General features: G+C 40.6%; 1 long non-coding RNA gene across 5 annotated transcripts in view; it reads right to left on the bottom strand.

Annotated features, from left to right (window-relative positions):
* The window catches only part of LOC121485156, a 151,625-nt gene that overhangs the window by 113,961 nt on the left and 15,102 nt on the right, over positions 1 to 22,562 (bottom strand). For all 5 annotated transcript variants that reach the window (XR_005986220.1, XR_005986219.1, XR_005986218.1 and 2 more), the window contains exon 4: positions 7,847 to 10,483. This is a non-coding gene — a long non-coding RNA (uncharacterized LOC121485156). The remainder of the gene's footprint in view (positions 1 to 7,846; positions 10,484 to 22,562) is intronic.

Here is a 22,562-nt window from a genome sequence, read left to right as displayed (position 1 = left end):
CAATGCCCCACGAGACTCTCCTAGTTCTGGAAGAAGGAGCAAGTTACGCACAGTGCTAAGGAAGTTCACAGGCTACAAACGGTGGAAAAAACAATCTTTCCTTTCATCTATTTTTGTAAAAGTAGCAGAAGCTATAAACATCGTCTCTTTCCTGGGTTGATAATTTTATCCCTCGTGACCTGCCTTTGGCCCCAGAGAAGGAAGTCATTTAATTCAAGCCATGACGATGGAGAGGCACTTGTAGCTCTGTGACACTCTCCTTGTCAGCACGCAGCCCCCGCGGTGGCCACTTCTCTCACCTGGTCTGGCATTGACCTGGCCAATCAGTAGCAAGAGAGGACAGAAGGGTTAGTTGTTGGAGCAGTGACTGGTCACAGTGGGATGACCCAGGGGCCTGGGAGCAGTTTATTTGTCTGATTCCGTTTCCTCAGACCTGACAGGCAGCCCTTCCTTCTGAGATCACTGCCAGGCTTCTAGAATACTCTGACATCAAGTATACACAGCTGGGAGGAGGCCAGACTTGACCTACGAACTGATGACGTGTTGTCCAAGAAACAAACCGAGGGTTGTATGGGTGCTTCTCTTCCTGGCAGATCGAATCTCACAGGGCCCTGCCAAGATGCCACTCCTGTTTTGTTGGGAGAAAGAGAAAAAAGAACACACCAAGCATATGAAAGGTCAGGATGTGGACTCGCTCTTGGAGCAAAGAAAACCAGTAAACTCGCTCTTGGAGCAAAGAAATCAGTAAAAAAAAAAAAAAAAAGTAGCCTGTGAAAAGTCTGGTGTCCTTGGAGGTAAACACACACACACACACACACACACACACACACACACACATACACACACACTCGTTCAGGTCTATCCAGGGAAGAACTTGCTCTCTGGACCCACATCCTGTGCACAAGTGAAGGCTCCAGGAGAATGTAATACATGGTGTCTGTGCAAAAAAAAAAAAAAAAAAAAAAAGACACCTTTCAGCCAAAGCAGTGTTTTCTATTTTGAAGAACAGTTTCCAAGAAAATGTTTTTCATTTTTATAACACATGATCAGACTGAGTGTGTTGAGAGGAAAGGCGGTCAGTGGAGAGGGTGTCAGTCTATTTCTAGGTAAATGGCTGGTTGCATCCTTATGTTTTGAACCAAAAACAGAGATTTGTCTAAGAATATGAACATTGACCCTCTGTCGACATGGTGAGCTCAGTACTAAGTGGAAACTCAACTGATGGCCACTCCCAGGGGAGAACCACTCGTGAGTGGCGGTCAGAAGCCCCATAATTCTGGTAACACTCAAAACAATCGCAGTGTCATGTAGTTCATCCTGGGGGGAGATTTGCTTGAGTCGCCTTGGGAGGACATGGGATGTGGGCCTCACCTGGCCGCTGAAGGTCACATCCGCCTTTTGGGAGGAAGGAATGTGGGGTAAGTCCCATCATGTTGATGTGCTCAGGCAACTCCAGTCTTCAGAAGATGCACCCTTGTTTGCTCTACAAAACCTTTCAGCAATTGCTCATTTCTCTTTTATTCTGCTGAACAAAAGTTCTAGAGTGTTCAGTCCACGGAGACTCTTTTCCTCATCTACTTACTTTTCTACTTTCTTCTATCTGCCTTGGTCCTAAGCAATCCACTCTGGCAAAAGTCACTGGTGACCTCTGCTGTGCCAAATCGTTGGATGCTATTTTGGCCTCATATAACACAGCTTTTCAACAGCATTTGACACAGGTGACCACTGCCCTCTTCTTGAAACACTTCTGTAGGATTTAGGGCCATTCTACTACACGATTTTTCCTTCCATCCCCCTGGCCCTTCCTTCTTGATCTCCACTCTTGATGTTTTTCTTGCATCTAAACTCTACATTTAGAGTTCCTCTGATCATTACCTTTGGTGTTTTCTTTCCCTCTTTAGGTGATCTCATCCATTTTTCAACTTGTAATGTCATCTACTTAACAACTTCACATTTATTCACCATAGTCCTCTGCTCTTCCTCTAATCTCAAATGGTCTTATCTGACATCACTCATTTGTTATCCATTGGGCAACTCAAACTTCGTATAGCCAAAATGGAACTCTTTTTGCTTTAAGTAACCTCTCTACCCAACATAGGGTTCACACTCATGACCCCAAGATTGAGTTGAATACTATACTGACTGAGCCAGCCAGATGCCCCCAAAAGTAGAACTCTTGACTTCTCTCCACTCTCACTCCACTACCAAATCAACCAAAACAATCTCCACTTAATATATTTACTCACTTATTTTCTATTTTTCTATATTAAACTGCAAATTCCTATAGGCAGATCCATTACCCATCTTTTGTTCCATTTTATCATCTAGGCTGACACATTCTGGGTCATAACAGGCACTTGATATGAACTGGTTGAATAAACCAATGAACTGATCTGAGTTTTATTTTATTTTATTTTTTAAGATCTGAGTTTTAGATCTGGGTTTTGAAAGATAAAGAAGTTATTTAAGTGAGACAGTGTTAGGGGCAGTTTCAAGTGTAAAGACCCAGTTTGTAGCCGATTGAAGAAGGTCATTGGCCTATTCAGATAAGTAATTCAGTAAGGTTGACATGTAAATCAGAGGGGGAGAGTAACCTAAAATGAGCAAAGAAAATTCAGAAAGCTTTTTTTCTTTCTGAAAGAAGCATAAGAAAGCTATCTTCCTAAAGAACAGAGTTAAGTGGCTTTTGAAAGCCATACATAGCTGGAATCTTCTAATTGTGCTACCTATCAATAGGTCTTTGACACAATTTCAAAATAGAAATGGGACACAGCACTAGGACATTCACTGGTGCATCTAGCATAGTTGGAGCATTCACATCACTCATAACTTCTGAGTGCATTTCTCTCTTGGACTTATTTTCTGATTGGGAGAAAAGTCACAAAATTTTTTTAAAGATTTCATTTATTTATTTGAGGGAGAGAGAAAGTGAGAAAAAGAGAGAGAAGGAGCAAGGAGAGGAGCGGGGGGAGAGAGAGAGAGAGAGAGAGAGAGAGAGAAGCAGATTCCCTGCTGAGCAGGGCATCTGAAACGGGGCCCGATTCCTGGGCTCCAGGATCATGCCCTAAATTGAAGGCAGATGGTTAACTAATTGAGCCACCCAGTGCCCCAACAGTTGCAAATTTAATACAAGACCAGTATGGATTCTGGAATCCATTTTTCTGCTTTGGGTGCTTATCAGCTATGGATCTGGAGCACGACAACATCTTTTAAATGCGATCACCTTGGTTGGAAGAGAATGAAGAGAAGTTAATGATTGTACCTCAGAGATTTGGGGAGTAGTAGGACTCCTGTGTATATGTAAGTCATTGAAGGCAGGGTAAATATTGTGTATAGTATGCACCATTGTGTAAAAAAGAAGGGATAAGTACAGGTATTTGCTTGTGTTGGTGTAGATACTCTGAAAACATACACAAGAAACTAATGACAGTAATTGCCTCTTGTGGTAAGGCTCTAGATGGCTGGGGACAGGGTCGGGAGGGGATTTTCACAGTATGACCTTCTGTACTTCTCACTCTTCCTCCTTCTTTTCCTTCATCCATTCCTGCTGGTCGCGTTGCCAGTAATAGCTATTTTAAAAGGTATCACTCTTCTCCATGACTCTCTTCCTGTATCTTGGAACTGTAAATTCTACTTCACAGAAAATATGAAATCATCTCCAGACATGTTCCTCAGTTTTATGGCCATGCCTTGGCATTAGATTTTAGTTTTATTTCTACCATTTCAGAAACTAAGCTCCCTTCTCCCCCATCCTCCGCCCATTTGCACTTTCTTGGTAGTATTGAAATACTCTCCTATTTTCTCTAGCCTTAAAAACCTCTCCCTGCCCTAGACCTCTTTAACTACCATGTTCCCTCTCTTTCCTTCTTTTTAGCTAGGTTTCTTCAAGAGTTTTCTACATATTTCTCTCTTTCATTATTAACCCTACCCTACTAGACGGTCTTCTCTCCACTCCTCTGAAACAATGCTCCCCAAGCTCACTGAAGACCTCCTTTGTTAATAAGGCTGATTGACATCTTTTCTGTCTTTGCTTTCTTTGACCTCTGAGCAACATATTGTCACCGAAGAGTACTTCTCCCTTTCCAAAAGTTTTCTTTCATGGCTTTCATAAAGACTTCTTCATTTCCCTCACTTTTGCCTGAGTAGGAAGCTTATCTTAGTTGTTCTCATAGAAATCTTCACATATCTCTATTTCATGAGCATCTATGGAAGTGAACGTGAATATCCTCTTCATTAGACCATATAGTTTCCCTAAGAACAGGAAGTATGTTATTTTGTCTTTGAATCCTCAGTGCATAGGTCAGTGTCTTGATTTAATCAATGAAGATTGATTTATTGAATCTTGAGTGGATGCCAAAATGTTCTCTCATAACTTTTGTTTGAATACTGATTGTCTGGCACTTGCTCATCACCTCTAATACCCATCTTTCCTTTTTACTTACAACAGAAACTTGAATGTGTTCATTTGAGAAATTGTGTTTCCTAGCCCACCTAGTGTGTGGCCTTGTGACCATATCCAGGGTAATGAGATGGAGGTGGGAGTGCTGTGCAGCACCTACTCAAGGCTCTTTAGAAAGGAGGGGCACCCCTTCTCTTCTTGTTGTTTCTTCTAACTTGAGGTGAATGGCTCCAGCCCCAGCTCCCTCAGCCCACTCATGACCTTGAGAACAGACAGAAGAGCAGCAGGAGAGAAGGAGCCTGGGTCCCTGACATCTTTATAGGATCCACACCACCTTGCACCAAATACCTCTGGACTTTCAAAATGCAAGACAACAGATTCTTAAACTAGTCCACTCTCGGAGGCTCTGTTATTAGCAGCTGCACTTAATCTTAACTTAACATATATTCTAAAATAAAAATACTTTACATATGTTGGCACACCAGAGCCTTTGTTTTTCTACAGGGGATGTGAGATACAGCAGTCTACCTTTGCCTAAAGCATAGAGGCCAGATGATGACTAAAATGTGCTATGTCTATGGCTTAATGGGTTTCTCTGGAGCAATAGAAAAAAAAGGAAAAAGTGGGATCTTAGCAGACTGAGACATGTGATTTTTATTCGGTAGCCTGTTTTTGAGGAGGTAGATGACTGGATTAGATCTACTACTAGAATATTCAAAAGAGTGATTGGATTGAACAAGCCAGTTAATTCAGTCCAAGCAGTTACCTTCTCCTAAATCAATTTTGAATTGTTTCTTTTCCAAGTTGATAATCCTAAGACCAAGTGAAAATTCAGTCACAAAACAGAACATTTCAACACCATAGCAGCAAGCCACTAGGGCCCAGGGGGTGTATTAGTTCTAAGCATAACAGCTAAAAGGAATGTTTGAAAGACGCATCTCAGATCTAAGAGGTATGAACCATAACAGGTAGAGATGCAGTCTGGGTGTAACTAATTCTTCAGTGTCTTAGAAAAGTGTGCAATTGATTTTATCCTTAGCAGAGTTCAAAATATTTGGTGGCCATAATCTTAAGACATATTTTGAAATAATTGGAATACCTGAATGCATGTGAAAGAGTCCAGACTCATGTTATTTACACTGGAAAGCTTGATAAGCACAGCCTTTCCCATATAGGCATGCAATTGATTTAACTATAGGCTTGACCCATGGAATTCCCTTGTCAAGTGACAGCCATGAGAAAACCCACTCTTGCAGTGAAGCGCTCCTCCTGAAAATAGAGCAGGCGCTTCTTGCCCTTTCTCACAGTCCTCTTGGCTGCAGGGAAACAAGAATGCTCTTTGTCAAGGCATACCCAGGAGGAGCATTTCGGAGCTCAATTTTCTCATGCTGTATTCAAATAAAAAGGAATGAAGATAATTCAATTTGAAATATGTCCAAGTGTTTCTGGTATCACCCCTGTGCTGTGGCATGTTTCTGAAGCAAATAAGATAGTAAGGCATCAAATATGGAGAAAGTCGGCTGAATGTTTAATGTCCTTAAAATGCCCACTTATAGAGCTTGTCAGGGCTTTCTTTCCTCTCTTATTTCTAAAATAAAATGTTTGATCTGGTCTTCTGAATCAAAGAGACATACAAACAGAAATGGTTATCAGTCATGTCTGTAACATCATGTATTGTCAACGCATCTCACAGGGAACGAGTCGTGAGGCCAAGGAGTCTTAGCTGAAGAAAGGGGACCCAGGTCTCTATCCATACCCTGTAAGCCTGCAAGGCCTTCCGCTGGAATCTACAGAGCTCCTGAAATCATCCCATCTATGAAACTCAGTAGGAGGCATCTCCTCAGAACCTGGCCTAGCCATTCGTTGTTGCTTTGGCCTTGATCCGATGTGATAGCGTAGTTGGGGACAGCACATAGCAGGCACCCAGTAAAGATGGAACATTAAAGGGTATGTGAGGTTTTTAGTTTTATTTTACAGTTTTTAGTAGTTTAATTGGATAAAATCATTTTTATCTTTCACTTTGCTTTTAGACAATCAACCCATACACTCACCAAATAAAGTCTCCATCACTGTTATTGGTCTGATGCTAAAGACTAAAGACTACTTTTAAAGAAACACATGAAGTGCACTAAATGTTGTTGGATGTGATTTCCATGCTCTTCCCCTACCAAGAAGGTTGAAAGGAACTGCTCTGTAGTCAGACCGCCTAGGATCGGATCCTAGATCTGCCACTGCCTAGTCGTGGCTCAGGAAGTTACTTCACCTAGGTGTATTTATTCCCTCCTATGTAACAAACGGAAATGAAAAGAACAGTATCTGTTGATAGACAGCAAGTGCTCAAGAAACTTGATTGAAACTTGGAAGGCATCAAATATGCAGAATGGAAACTCCATCGCAACCCATGTGCACAGAATTCCAATGTTACGATTAATCTCTGGGGGCGAATGAGCCTTGGATTTTGGAACGAGTCTAATTCCATCTTGTACAACCATATAGAACTCTCCAGGTGAAATGTCTTTAACTGGATTTCATCAAATAGTCTGATAATTCACTTAACCTGCTGCCATGATATTACAGATGTGATTATAACATTGCAGGATGAACCCCAAACCAAAACCAAAAAAACCCACAAAAAACCCCCCAAACTTTGCTATGCCGAGGATTGTTGCCCTTCAAAGCTATCGCCTTGTGAGATGTTTCTATACATTTATTCTAATGTTACTATGATGACTGAAAATGGTCTTGTTTCTTCTGTTCGGGAAAGGCTCTCAGAAACAGTTTATAGGTCACAGGCAAAAATTAATTGAATCCATTGTAGTTCCCCATCACATCAATTTGACCCAATCCGGACCATTCCCTCAAATCATATTTAGCCTTAAAAGGAATTGTTGACACTAATAGAAGTCCAAAGAATGAATAACAGGCCTTGAAAGCACTGAATGAACTTAATCCTCATTTATCCATAAATATTTATTTCAGTGCACTGCTGAAGATGCTTTTACAGTATCAGTCCTATTGGCTTAAGTGAAATATTTCCTCAAGTGATTGTTTTGATAGAAATGTGTATAAATTCCATCATGTATTTAATTAAATAAAAGCTATTCAGTAGACTTATCATGGTGATCGCTTTATAATATATAAAAATGTTGAATCTTTATGCTGTATAGCTGAAACTAATGCAATATTGTTTTAAAAAAATGTTCAAATTAGTTTACAGATACACATCAAACTTGAAATGACCCACAAAGATGTTACTGCTGAGAATGCCACATCCTGCTAAGCATACTTTTAAAAAAAATTGAAGTTTTGGATGTTGGTAAAGTAGACATTATTTGGATTTATTATCATCTAGTGTTATCTTTAAGGTCCCTACTGGGTTAATTTCCTAGGGCTATCATGAAAAAAGAAGCACCACAAACTAGGTGGCTTCAAACAACAGAAACTTACTGTTTCATAGATCTCGGGGTCGGAAGTCTATAAACAAGGTGTTAGCAGGTCCATGCTCCCTCTGAAGACTCTAAAGAAGGATCCTTCCTTGCCTCTTCTTGTCTTCTGGTGTTTTCCACGAACTCTTGGCATTCTTTGTCTTGTTGGCCCATCACTCCAGTGTTGGCTTCCGTTGTCACATGGCCTTCTCCCTATATTTCTGTGTCCAAACTTTTATCCTCTTATTACAAGGACACCAGTTATATTCAATTCAGGGCCCACTCTGCTCCAATATGACCTCTTAACTTGCTTACATCTGCAAAAACCCTCTTTCCAAATAAAGTCACATTCACCCAGAGGCTAAGACCTCAACATTACTTTTTGCGGAACATAATTCAATTCATAAAATTTTATGTGACAATTTAGCTAGGCTAGCATCCCCAGTTATTCAATCAAACATGAACATAGATGTTTCTGTGAGGGTATTTTTGTTAGTTGTGATTAAAGTCTACAATCCGTTTGCTTTGTGTAATGAGGATTATCCCAGATAATGTGAGTGAGGCTGATCCAACCAGTTGAAGGGCCCTAAGAAGAGGATCGATGCTTCCCTAAAGAAGAAATTCTACCTGCAGACTGTGGTGTCAGCTCCTGCTCCAAAATTTGGGCCTGCCCTTCCTATTGCCTTGCCCTCCACAGCTCTGACTTGCCCGGCCAGCCCCCACAACCGCATAAGCCAATTCCTTGCAATAAATCTCTTAATATATGTATACACATGATCTGTAATATATAACATATTGTTGGTTCTTCCTCTGGTGGAACCCTGACAAATACCATACTTAAAGCCATAGACGCTTCTTGAAATCAACATTTCCTCAACCAGAAATAATTTGTGGAGCGTTTGCACTACCACTTGCAGTATGATGTGGGGCTGAGGTGCGTGGACACTAGTGTACAGCTGTCGGGGCTTTAAACCTGGCTCCATAGCTTACTGGCCTGTCATCTTGGGCAGAGTGACATGACTTGCCAATGCCTCAGTTTCCTTATCTGGATGAGAAAGAATAAGAATAGTATCACTTTCTAGAGTAACTAATGCTTATTAACCCTTGAGGCAGTTGATTCTTCGAACTGACAGCACTATGCTGGAGCTGACTCCCTCTGGCTCAGGAAACCAACTGTGGCCATCTCCTTTTCATTCCGCATTTACTCTCAAGAACTTTGGTATCTTGAACTTGGCCAAAGGGGGTATATTTACACCATGGAAATTGGCAAACTCTGCAATCCAGAGCTTCTTCTTTTCCAGAGTTGGGATTACAAGCACAACACTGATTATATTAGATACAAGGTCGGCACTCAGTAAACAGCAGTGATTATAGCAGGTAAAGAGCACTAGGGAAAAAAGGAAAAGTGGATACTGCAAGTCCATATGGTTCTTTTGCACAAAATAGAAAAAAGGCCCCTTCCTTCAAGATGCTTGACTGACACTCATCAGGAAATTCTCACATCAAATTCAATCTTTAGTGTGAATAGTGACAGGTAGAGTTGCGCAACGTGTGACTTTGAGGACTAACTGCACTTCGTACTCTGGCACGAAACCATACGCATGGTGACAATTTCATTATTATATCGTTGTCTTAAAGGTCATCCTTCTCACTCAGTACATTTGTGAGTGGTTTCCCTGTCGTTTTATCCTCAAATATACTTTAATGCTGATGAAGAGATTGCTTGAAAATAAAGATATTTCTTTAAAGAAAAAAAATATTTTCTATTCCAGGACATTGTGAAACACGTTTTCAGTGGAGAAAAGGATCTGAACAGGAGCATCAGAACTAGAAATAAACAGTAATGCTGGAAGGGAAGGGATGGGGCATGTATAGAACATCACAACTAAAGCTGGATAATGTGTGAGGACAACAAAACAAGACAAGACAACCACAACAGTGAGGGTTTGAACATGAAGGGATGTTCAAATGTTGTGAGAACCCCTCCCTGTCACTAGGGCCCATGTCTGCATTAAGATGCCCCAGGTATTAATACCCCCTTCCCAGGCTGGACTCCAGTTACCCAGCCAGCAAGTTTTCACAGACCCAAGGTGGCCATCCTTGTGGGGAACCATGAAGATAGCCTCCCCAGCACATTCCTGCCGCACTCACAGGGTCTGCTGCTTCCCAAGTCTCAAAGATGTGAAATGAAACCCCAAGGGCCGCATTAACCAAGGCCAAAGGCATGCACAACCCAAGCCAGCGGTTATGGCAAAGCATCCTGGATTCCCATGAGAAACTCTCTGGATCTGGTTCATCTACGTCACATGAGTCTGCACACAGGAGGCACAAGGGTTTAAAAATACCGTGACTGCTGGAGACTTCCCTGGCCATATTTAGTTCACATGCTCATGGTGGTTAGGAAAGAGCTGGAAAGACACAAAGGGCATCGGAGGGGGAGAAAGAAGGCAAGAAGGGCTGCCTGCATTTGGAATCGGGACACAACACTGCACCACCTTCCCTCTCCCCACCCCAACCTCCCACCCGCAAGGCTCTCCTGAGGGTTTGTTTTCTGTCCAAGGCAGCTACAGCCCGAAGTACTCCTCCGCCATCCCTGGACATCTGCTTGGCTTGTCTATTTTCTGCTACAGGCAGAGGACAGGAAGGAAGAGTTTGTTTCCTGTAAATAGAGGGAGAGAAAATTACAGCTATTATTGTTTTGACAACGGAAGCCCTCCCTGAAGCTTGTACCAGGGTTCATTCCTGACAAGCATCAGTCTGAGTTGCCGGCTCTGGGCAGAAATTCCTCCCAAGGGGTCCCCAGGGAAAGCTGAAAGCCTAGATGGCTTTGCATTAGATGTCTAATGGCATAAAGATGTAATTCTGGGCAATCCTGATATTGGGCTGTGGAAATGGAATGCAGCCTGTGTTTTGATGAATGTTTTGATGCAAGCTTCTGCTACCCCAAATGAGCATGCTGGGGCTTGACCCTTAAGCGCACACACAATGGTTTATGCAAACACACACCCCAAGGTTGAAAATGCCTGATAACGCAAATTATTTATGTTATATTTTAACTAGCCCCCCTTGCTCCCTGCTCTCCCAATTTCATCTCTTGATGATTCCTGAGCCTTTTAAACTATATCCAGCTACACTCATATTCAATGGAAAGCTATGAAACTACCAACCACATCCTGGGTATGCTGCTTCCTACTTTCAAACATCAGATTCGTCCAACGCATTCTTGGGAATATAGTTGACCACGATCCTCAGATGTTTGAAGTTAACCTTTTACCTAATCAGTGTTTGAAATATAAAAGAAGGGAGGAAGGAATCAACCAAGACTATGGATTGGGAGCCAGAGGAAAATCTACTAGTATGTCCATTAACTAATGAGAATGAGATCCGTTAACTCAAAGGCAGTGATCATCTCTTATCGGCAGCAAAAGTTAACATACGTTTGATAGTCGAAGTAGGATTCACATTTTTGCCAAATATATTACAGAGGGGTTGGTTAGATCTCTTTGCTGAACGTGCAACAATGATAGAACGTCCAAAGCAGGATTAAGTCAATGGGATCATTTTCACTCTGGGCTGTCTTGACCCCACATCGTTTGCTTTGTCCTCTTTCACGGGCAGGCAGCTCCTTTGAGCATCTGGTACTGGTCCTTCATCCTTGGCTCCACCTTCAAGTAATATTATGTCCCAAGCTCATTGTGAGTCCTTCATATTTTATCTAGACCTGTGGCTTTAACAGTGGGCATATGCTGATGGTCTCCCAATTTGTGACTCCAGGTATCACTGGTCACCTAAATTCCAGACTCTTCAAAACCACAGCTCACGTGACAGATCACTTGGCCATCTAATAGACATTTCAAGTTTGACATGCCTAAAACAGAACTCTTGTTTTCTCCATCTCCAAACGTGTTCCTTGTTGGAATCCCTAGCTCACGGTTTGTTACCGTCATTCATCGAGCTGTTCCATCAGGAAATAGTCCCTGAGTTTTCTCTTCCCTTTATCTCCCACGTCCAATCCTCCAGCAATTCCTCTGACGTCTATCTATGGTGAACATCCTTTGTTTATCTTCCTCCAGCCCTGGAGCTACTCTCTTCCAGTCCGAGCAGCTGCCGTCTTTCACTTGCACCCTTGCAGTGGGCCCCCATCGATGGCCCTACTTAGATGTCTACACCCCCAAAATCCTTCTGCATGCAGCAGCCACAGTGCTTTTCTGGAAATGTAAAAGGGGGGAAATAATTTCCTTGTTTAAAGCCCATAACTCCCTTCTCAGTGCATTAGAAAGTCAATCCAAACACTGTAATTTGAGCTTCATAATCCTGTCTCAGATCATCTCTTCTATATAAACTAATCCTCTTCATTCCCACACCCTAGTCATCTTTCTTTTCTCCAGAGCCTTCCCTCTGCTACTAGAACCTCTGCCGGGAATGTTCTTCCAATGAAATTTCATACCCTTGGCTTCTTCTTGACCCTCGAGTCTAAGCTTAGATGTCACCTTCTCAGAGAAGCACAATGCCTCGCTCTGTTTTATTTCTATCATTGACCTTAACATTATCTGGTGGCTTCTTGTTCATTTACTTGTATATTGTCTTTTCCTCCAACTAAATCATAAGCTTATATAAGCAGAGGCCTTATCTTCATGCCAGTGGTGAGCGTAAGTGTCTAGAAGAGTGTCTGGTGTGCATTGAGAGCTGTTAATGAAAGAGAGGATCAATAAGTATACCCTCGGGGGTCCTGATCTGTGCTGGGACATAAGGAAAGACCTTCCTGAGGAAGTGCTGTTTGGGCAGAATCTGAATGATGAGTGGTGGTCAGCTGGAAGCTTTCAAGGAAGGGAAGAGGAGAGAAAAACATCCCAGACAAAAGAAACAGTCGGTGGAGAACTCCGACATGGGAACCACGTGGCACAGTTGTCCCACCATAAGAAGGGAGCGTGTGTTCTCAGTACAAGGAATGAGGAGTGTAAATTGAGATTTAGAGACTTCTAGACCAAGTTAGGCATTTACTTGAGGGCTCTGTGAAACCACGGTACCTTTAAGCAGGCAGATGGCATCTTATGAGTTGCTTTTTGAAAAGATCCTTTTGGCTGCAGTGTAAAGAGGTTGGGTGGAAGTGACCTGCCTACTATCCTTCCTGCCAGTAGGAGGCTCCTGCAGTAAGCTAGAGGGGAGCTCATGATACGGGGGCTAAACCGGTGGTGGAGGACATGGCGAGATTGGGACAGACTCCAGAGATGTTTAGGAGGTAAAATAAATACTGGTGTTTATTTAGACAAAGCCAGAGTGATGGTAGGTCGGGAGAGCTGGAGATAGTAAGCCTGAAGTACAGGTTTTTGACCTGCATGCATACTTGGATGGGTGGTGGCACCAAAGGGAACATGAGAGAAAATGAGAGTGACAAGAAATATCAAAAGGTTAGTTTCCTGTAAGTCTGAACTCCCTTAAGGTAGCCAAGTGGAGATGTAGAAGCAAGCAGTGGGACTCGGGAGCAGGGAGCTCAAAGGAACAGTATGACGGTCAGGAGTATACGCTGGGGAGCACCGGCTACAGCCAATGAAGTTTCTGATGACGAAGGCGACTTTGCATTATTTGTACTTAGCATAGAGTCTAACACACACATGCAAGCTCCTACAGCCTGGAATCAGTTGTATATATGAAGGCAAACTATGGGTTATCATAAAGAAGCAAAATAAATGTTCACTAGAGGGACCCCCAGGTGGCTCAGTGGTTGAACGTCTGCCTTTGGCTCAGGGTGTGACCCCGGGGTCCCGGGATCAAGTCCCACATTGGGCTCCTTGCATGGAGCCTGCTTCTCCCTCTGCCTGTGTCTCTGTCTCTCTCTCTGTGTCTCTCATGAATAGATAAAATCTTTTAAAAAATAATTAATAAATGTTTGCTTGGAACACTTTTTATTTAAGACATAGCAAAGAAACAGTGAATGACAGGAAAATCATAGATTTTAATTTTGCTGGTAGGACTCTCATTTTGACCCCACCAGAATTTCAAATTGGCTAAAATCTGCCATCTTAGAAATTCCCCCAGATGGGCTACCTCCTTTATGGGCAAGTTTATTGGGGTTCCAAAACTCGGTTAGTAATGAGACAGATATATTCTAAACAAATATTTTTACTCTAATTCTATTACAACTGTTTTCTGGTTGAGGAATCATAAGGAAAAGGGCACATTTTCCTTACTTCCAAAGTAGTTCATGAAGTTTAGTCGTTGCCCACCTTGCGATTCTGACTCACTTTTCATTTTATGCAAAACCAGACAGCCTGAGAAGAGCTGACTGGGTTAGGAGTGCATACGCTGACTGCATTTAAGCTTCAATAGTTTTAAGTGAGACATAAATACTAGTGTGGAAGTGTGTCAGGAGTTACACACATGAAGTGCCGTCCCTATGAGGGTGTTCATTTTATAGAAGTGAATGATACTAGTTTCCTGGGGTTGTCATAGCAAAATAGGACAAACTCATGGCTTAAAACAGCAGAAATGTATTGTCTCACACTTACGGAGGCCAGAAGCCTGAAATCAAGGTGTTGGCAGGAGCATGCTCCCTCCAACCACGGCCTCATCCCCACCCAAGGATTCTTCTTTGCCTCTTGGAGCCCCAGGTATGTGGCAAGACAACTGTCATCTCTGCCCTAATCAGCACCTGGCCATCTTCCCTCTGCGTCTCTGCATCTCCATGTCTTCACATAACATTCTTGTCCTTGAGTCTCTTTTTTCTCTTCTTATAAAGACCCCAATAAAATGGATGAGGGTCCACTCAAATTGAGTAGGACCTCATCCTTAACTTAGTCCATTCACAAAGAGCCTATTTCCAATACATTCACATTCATAGGTATCGGGAGTTAAGACTTGATTATGTCTTTTGGGGAGCACACAATTCAAACCATAGTGTGAATTATAGGAGCTAGGGAAAATGTGTGTACAAATGTGCAAGTGAGGGCTCAGCATATGAGTGTGTGTGCGTGCGTGCACGGAGTAAAGAACTATAACCAAGTAACCAACTCGTCGATCTCTATTCTGCTTCCTGGTCCTGGCTTTCACTGGTTCCTTGGATAGCTTTTATGCTGTCCCATGACTCCATTCACAATGAGTAATGGATTGTTTCCGGGCTCTCACTCCCACTTTTAATGAATACCAACACTAATTAACTGACAGTAACATGTAGCTGTTCTTGGCTGCATGTGTCTCTCACTGAGGTCATAACGGCTGTTGGTAATGTAATTTATTACTCTGTAAGGCACACTCAGGGACTCTCAGTGTGAAGACCATTTTGGCAAGTGCCAGAGCAGTATTAAGCAGGCCTTTCTCAGTAAGGTAATATGTTCCATGGCTCCTGGGCCTTGGCATAGTGATGCATCAAAGGCATAATGGCTCCACTGGAAGGCTGTAAGGATTTCCAACCACAGTACCATCTGCTGGGAGGGACAGAGGATTACTACTGCATATATCCTGCTGCGTATTACTACTGCTGATATCAGAATCAGCAACAGAACCCCCTAAATTATCAGAACACAGTATATTTTACTATTATTAGTATTGTTAGCCTTAGCATTGTTCTGGGGATGAGTGACAAAACGGCATCTCGGGAAGAAACAACACTATACGAGCAATATCAAGGATTTCTGATTAGGACAATGGCAGGCGCCCAAGCCCTTGGGTGCCCTGCACTGAGGTCACCTGGGCAGCCTGCTTTAGGGCCCAACTCTGTACTCTCTATGAACTCCACCAAATTAGCCTTACATGAGGAAGCCGTCTTGCTTCTCTAGAGGATCAAAGTAGCTGGACCCAATCCCAGTGTTCTGCAGATAACCAGGTCACAGGATACGTTTGCACCCTGTCCTGCTCCTAGTACACCATGCTGCAGATTCCTCTATATTTCCCACTTTATAACCATAGAGGGAACTAGGGTTCACATGCTGCCTTCTATTATCTGCACTAATCTGGTAACCTGAGATCATTTATGTACCCTCCACTCTTGTTACAATGCTTCTGGAACTGTGCTACATTTTTTCCTCATGTATGGGGCTACTGTTCCCAACGAAGTACTTTTATCCTTCCTATAATAACCTTTGTAATAGTAACAGCACCTCCTTGTAACACTTAAAATGCTTGTCTCACAAGGGCAGCATGATAAGGGAAAGTATGCCAATATGATTTTTTAAGTGACATCTGAATAGTGAAAAATCACAAGACTGTCTACCCAAAGTAATAAATGACAGCGAAAAAGACGTATTAATGTAATGAATAAAGACTAGAAGAGAATAACGTAAATTAGAATGATTTTTAGCTGTTCAATGGTGGGTGTTTTGGTCAATGTGCCATTCCTGGATTCATTCTCCTTTTTCTGCTGCTCAATTCACTTATAGAAAGACCACTCTCTACATACATCCATATACACAAGTACATAATAAATGTGACCATAAAGTTTTGGGACTGACTTAAAAAAATGCCAGGACTTAAATATCCCAATTATTATTTTCCTTAATCCTGGAAACGTGTTTGTTGCAGTACTATTGCATTTACCTAAAAGCCTTATGGAACTGGGTTTTTTTGTTTTGTTTTGTTTTGTTATTTTTAGAAACTACTTTGTATTTAGTTTGTGAAAACTAAAAACAAATACGTATTCATTCATTAGTTTGTAGTTACATGTTAATTTTTTATTGAGGTATAATTGACAACATTATATTAGTTTCAGGTGTACAATGTAGTGATTCGACTCTCATATACACTATGAAATGATCACCACAATAAATCTAGTCACCATCCAACACCTTAAAAAGTTAAAAGAAATGTTTTTCTTCTTGTGATGAAACTGTTCAAGATTTATTCTTTTGCAAACTTTAAATATGCACTACTATACTGTTGACTACAGTCACCATGCTACACACCACATCCCCATGACCTACTCACTTCACAACTGGGAGTCTGTTACCTTTTTATCCATTTCACCCACCGCCCAACCTCATCCCTCTGGGTGACCACTACTCTGTTATCATATCCATGAGTGTTCTTTTGTTTTGTTCGTTTGTTTTTTAGATTCCACATGTAAGTGAGATCATATCACCTTCTCTGTCTAGCTTATTTCACTTAGCATAACACCTTCCAAGTCCATCCAAGTTGCTGCAAATGGCAAGATTTCACTCTTTTTTTATGGCTGAGTAGAATTCCATTACATATATCACATCTTCTCTAACCATTCATCTATCAAGGAACACTGATTGTTTCCATATACTATTGTAAATAGTCCTGCAATGAACACAGGAGTGTGTATATCTTTTCAAATTACTGTTTTCGTTTTCATTGAATAAATAGGACACCAAATTAGAATTGCTAGATCATACTGGAGCTCTATTTTTAATTTTTTGAAAAACTTCCAAACAGTTTTCCATAGTAAAAAGGATACTCACTCTCACCACTTTTATTCAACATAGTATTGAAAATACTAGCTAGTGCAATTAGGCAAGAAAAAGAAATAAAACATCCAAATTGGAAAGGCAGAAATAAGACTGTCATTGTTTGTGGACAACATGATTCTATATATGGAAAATCCTAAAAACTCCACCAAAACCTATTTGCGCTAATAAACAAATTCAGTAAAGTTGTAGAGCACAAAAGCAACATACAAAAAACTGTTGAATTTATATATATTAACAACAAACTATCAGACAGAGAAATTAAGAAAACAATTCCATTTATAACTGCATAAAAAAGAATAAAACACCTAGGAATAAATTTAACCAAGGAAGTGAAAGACCTATATACTGAAAACCTTAAGATGTTGATGAAAGAAACCAAAGACACAAATAAATGGAAAGATATTCCTTGCCTATGGATTGGAAGAATTATTATTGTTAAAATGTCCATATTATCCAAAGCAACCTACAGATTCAATGCAATCCCTAAGAAAATTACAACGGCATTTTTCACAGAAATAAAACAGATAATCCTAAAATATGTATGGAACCACAAAATGCCCTAAAAAGCAAGTAATCTTAAGAAAGAACAAAACTGGAGTCATCATGCTCCCTGATTTCAAACTGTATTACAAAGCTATAGTAATCAAAACAGTATGGTATTGCCTTAAAAACAGAACATATAAGCCAATGGAAGAGAATAGAGAACCCAAAATTAACACACCCATGGGTGGCCAATTAATTTATGAAAAAAGTGCCAAGAATATTCAATGGAGGAAGAATAGTCTCTTCAGTAAATGGTGTTGGGAAGACTGGAGGGCCACTGGAAAAAAAAATGAAACTAGATCACTATCTCATACCATACACAAAAATTAACTCTGAATGGATGGAATGACTTGAATGCAAAACCTGAAACCATAAAACCATAGAAGAAGAGGTATGTTGTAAGATCCATGACATCAGTCTTGGGGATTTTGGGGGGATCTAAGTCCAAAAACAAAGATCACATCCTAAAATTGTCATCAAATTATTTAAACATCTTGAATACTCATTATATTCAGAGAGCTAGTTCTAAAAATCTTTGTCTTTTTTTTTTCTTTTTAAATATTTTATTTACTTATTGATGAGAGACACAGAAAGAGAGAGGCAGAAACACAGGCAGAGGGAGAAGCAGGTTCCATGCAGGGAACCGGACATGGGACTCGATCCCTGGACTCCAGGATCATGTCCTAGGCTGAAGGAGACGTTAAACCACTGAGCCACCCAGGCTGCCCAAAATCTTTGCCTTTAAACAAGCTTTCTTGAAAAAACATTGACTATCATATTTCAAATTTTATATTCTTAACAACAAAAGTGATACATGCTCATTATAACAAATCAAAGAGATATAAAAGAAAAAATAATAATCCTCATTCTCTTCTCTCCTTTTAATCTCATCTTCATATAGTAATAAACTATGGTACATCCATGCTAAAGAATAATAAATGACTGTATGTATTAACCTGAAGGAATGTCCAAGATACTTTATTAAAAAGAAAAAGAAGGATATATACAATATGTCAATTTTTGCTTTAATTTTGTCTATAAATATTTTGCTCTATAGTGAGGATGTACCATATTTTGTACAAACACAGCCCTGCAGATGGACAGTCATATTTGCAGTCTGCTCTGACCACAAGCAATGTTCCAGGAGACTTCCTTGACCATGAGCCTTTCTACAGAGGCACCTTTGTATCTGTATAGGAAATTCCCTAAGATAGAATTTCTGCATTGAAATGTATCACATATTTCAATACTTCTGGGAAGAGAACAATTTCATAGAATTGGTAAAGTATCATTGAAAAATATCAAGTCATAGAAAAATTAGAAGTCCGATCTGTTTCTCTGGGCCAATGGCCAGATAAAACTAACCAGATCATTGTTTTGATATTTGGGCAGAACATGGCCATATTGCACAACAAACCCATCATAGTCATAGGCAACTATGTTTGTTAAAGCCGTCATACTCGAATTATTTCTCATTCTTCAAGCATTTAAAACCAAGTTTCAAAATGAAAATGACAGTGATACGGGCTTTAAAAATACCATAGTTATACTCTTAGATATAACCTAACAAAAAAAATATTCAGGAAATAAAGATATGAATTTGATCAACCCATTTTATGACCACAGGGAATACAATAATTCCAAGTCTAACATATTATTAAACCATTGTGAACTCTGCCTGACAAAAGCAACAATTTCACCATTTGTGACATTCTCCAGAGTCATGGGATCGATACCTTCCATAGCAATGTCTGTGTTTCCCTGCTGAGTCATCCTTCCACCCTATTATCCTCCTGATGTCATTGCAGTGACTTATCAGTATGTAAGATGCACTGATGAAAAATGCTGCATGCCAGGTTACAAAGAGTACCTTGTACAAAGACCATCACACAATATGTCCACCAACAGTCAGGAGATGTTTTCTTTTATCTCTAGATTTTTACTATAATTTAGTGTCTTCAATGTTCATGGTGTTTTAGTGTTCAGGAAAGAGAGAATACTATTCATAATGCACAAAATAATGAGACTCAAGGTCATGACTGAAGAAAGGTCTAGTGTCCTCCATAAAGTTTAAATTTTATTTCACTCAACAAATATTAATCGAATGTCTCCTCTCTGCCAGGAACAGTCCTAGGCATTTGGGACTTAGAAATGGCACATTGGTCACTAGCCTCAAGGAGGCAAGAGACAAACCAGTAAACACAGTAAACACATTTACACAGTGGAGATGTGTGCACCTGCACGGGAAACCCAGGTATTGGCCACCTATCATATTTAAGATCGTCTAAAATACTTGTAGAATGGCCACATGGGACAAGGAAGCACATACAGCTGAATATTTGGTTTGCTAAATAGTACTGAATGCTCAACAATTATTAAGTCAAGCGGAAAGAGAATTGGGCAATAAATTACATAATACTTGAAAATCTACAGCGTTTATATTTAAACTCTTCATTTTGAAAAACCCAAAGACAGACTCACATATATTTATAGCAGAACCGTAAGGTAATGCTCATTGGGAACAGGAAGAAACAAACTTTCTGACTTATGAAATCAATTTATCAAATAAAACTCTTCTTTGGTCACCAGGGTATCCGAATCCATGTGAGAATAAACCATTACACAATGAGGTTTGACTATATTTGTACAATCCTAATAAACAAAAGTCATTGAAAATAAAAATCTTATCTTTTGATTTAATGTTTGTTGACAGGAAAAGAGTTCCGTGTGACACAGCAATTACAGCTTAATTCGGCTTCAAAGATGAGCTGTAAAATAAAAGAATCCCAGGAAAGTTTTTTTTTTTTTTAATGGAAGATGTGTTAGCTTTAAGAACATCTGCATAATCCACTTAAAAGGAAATGGTAAACTTCATAAAATATTTTCACCGATTCTTACTTTTAATCTAAAACCATGATAGTCTATAAAAGCACAATTTTAACCCTTCAGTTTTTCTTTTGAAAAAATCTGGTTTTCTCAGTTTTTCCCCATAGCAGAGGGTATTTGCTGATTTTGCACTTGTTTGTATAGCATAAGGGTTCTTCAGCGGTTTGCTTAAATGAAATATTGCTACCTTCATTTAGCATTTTCCTTCAAAGGAATAAAAGAGAAGCTATTTTTTTAAAAGATTTTATTTATTTATTTGACAGAGAGAGGGAGCACAAGCAGGAGAGTAGCAGGCAGAGGGAGAGGGAGAAGCAGAGAGCCCGATGCAGGGCGGGGTCGGGGAGGCTCTATCCTAGGACCCTGACGTCATGACCTGAACCAAAGGCAGACACTTAGCTGACTGAGCCACCCAGGCACCACCTAAAAAATAAGCTATTAATTTTTAGGGGTATTTTTTTAAGATTTTATTTATTTATTCATGAGAGATACAGAGAGAGAGAAAGAGGCAGAGACACAGGCAGAGGGAGAAGCAGGCTCCATGCAGGAATCCTGATGTGGGACTTGATCCTGGGACTCCAGGATCACACCCTGGGCCAAAGGCAGGCGCTAAACCACTGAGCCACCCAGGGATCCCTAAGGGCATTTTGCAAGGACTTCAGGATATCATCACTTAGCACCCATCTACATACCAGAGCTCCTTCCCTCCTTTGTTCCTACGTGCCTGTCTCGCTTTCCTTCTTTGGTCTTTCCCTCCTTCAACAGTATTGACCAGTAACACTTCCATGCTTAGCATGGCACTATCTACACAGGTTCCAGAAGCAACTTTACAATTGTATTGCAACTATTCCATCAAAGGGTTTCATAAAAGAGTGTAGCATTAAATTGTAAATATACATGCTAGATTTAGAAAATTGAACACTTCTGATTCAGCATTGTTTACTAACTTCATCAGTAGCATGATTATTTGAATGTAAGGCCTGGATATCAATACCTCAGGGCCAAAACCGTTTTTTTTACTGCCTTTGAGGATATGCTCTGAATTCCATGCGATCGTGGTAATTTGAGAATGTGGTCAGATGGAAACAGACTAAAATCACAGGGAAAAATGGCATGCTAACTTAGAGGTAGAAAAAATACATTATACAAATAAAATTATTGAGAATGACTTTTTATGTGAGAGAATAATGGAAAAATATGGACTCAGTGAATGCAAAAGGACTATTCTAGAAGTGTGGAATCATCATTTCTCAAAGTATGCATAATAGGCTCTAGAAGCACAAAGGTTAATTCTTGCTTGACATTCACACAGTATTGCCAAAGTACACTACTCAGTTGGGATACACCCATTGAAAGAAACACTGGAGCTGATAGCAAAATTCACATATATGTCTGTATTTGTGATATTAAGATTATCAAGTCTCCTAGAAAAGACTGGCAAGGGACACCTGGGTGGCTCAGCGGTTGAGCGTCGTCCTTTGGCTCAGGGTGTGATCCCGGGGTCCCTGGATCAAGTCCCACATCGGGCTTCCTGAGGGGAACCTGCTTCTCCCTCTGCCTGTGTCTCTGCCCCCCGCCCATGAATAAATAAATAAAATCTTTTTTTTTTTTTTTTAAAGAGAAGACTGACAAGTGGTCCCTGAGGATATTGACAGCATGACCCCACCCCACCATTCTCTACTTCCAATGAGGATAGGCCCAAGGTCACATGGGTGAGGAAAAGCAGTTGAGTGAAGGAATAGACAAGAAATGAAACATGCCTCTCTGGTTTGAGATCATATCAAAGTCTCATCTTTGGAAATACTGACAGTGCTGTCCTTCCTAGAAATAGGGAGGAGCAAAAACCAAAATACTGTCTTTAAAGAGCTAATTAATAAGCAAGCATCCTCT

This window comes from Vulpes lagopus, chromosome 2, assembly GCF_018345385.1.
Source record: "Vulpes lagopus strain Blue_001 chromosome 2, ASM1834538v1, whole genome shotgun sequence".
In the NCBI taxonomy this organism is placed as follows: domain Eukaryota; kingdom Metazoa; phylum Chordata; class Mammalia; order Carnivora; family Canidae; genus Vulpes; species Vulpes lagopus.
Note: the sequence above shows the minus strand (reverse complement) of the source record. Positions and strands in the feature narration are given on the sequence as shown.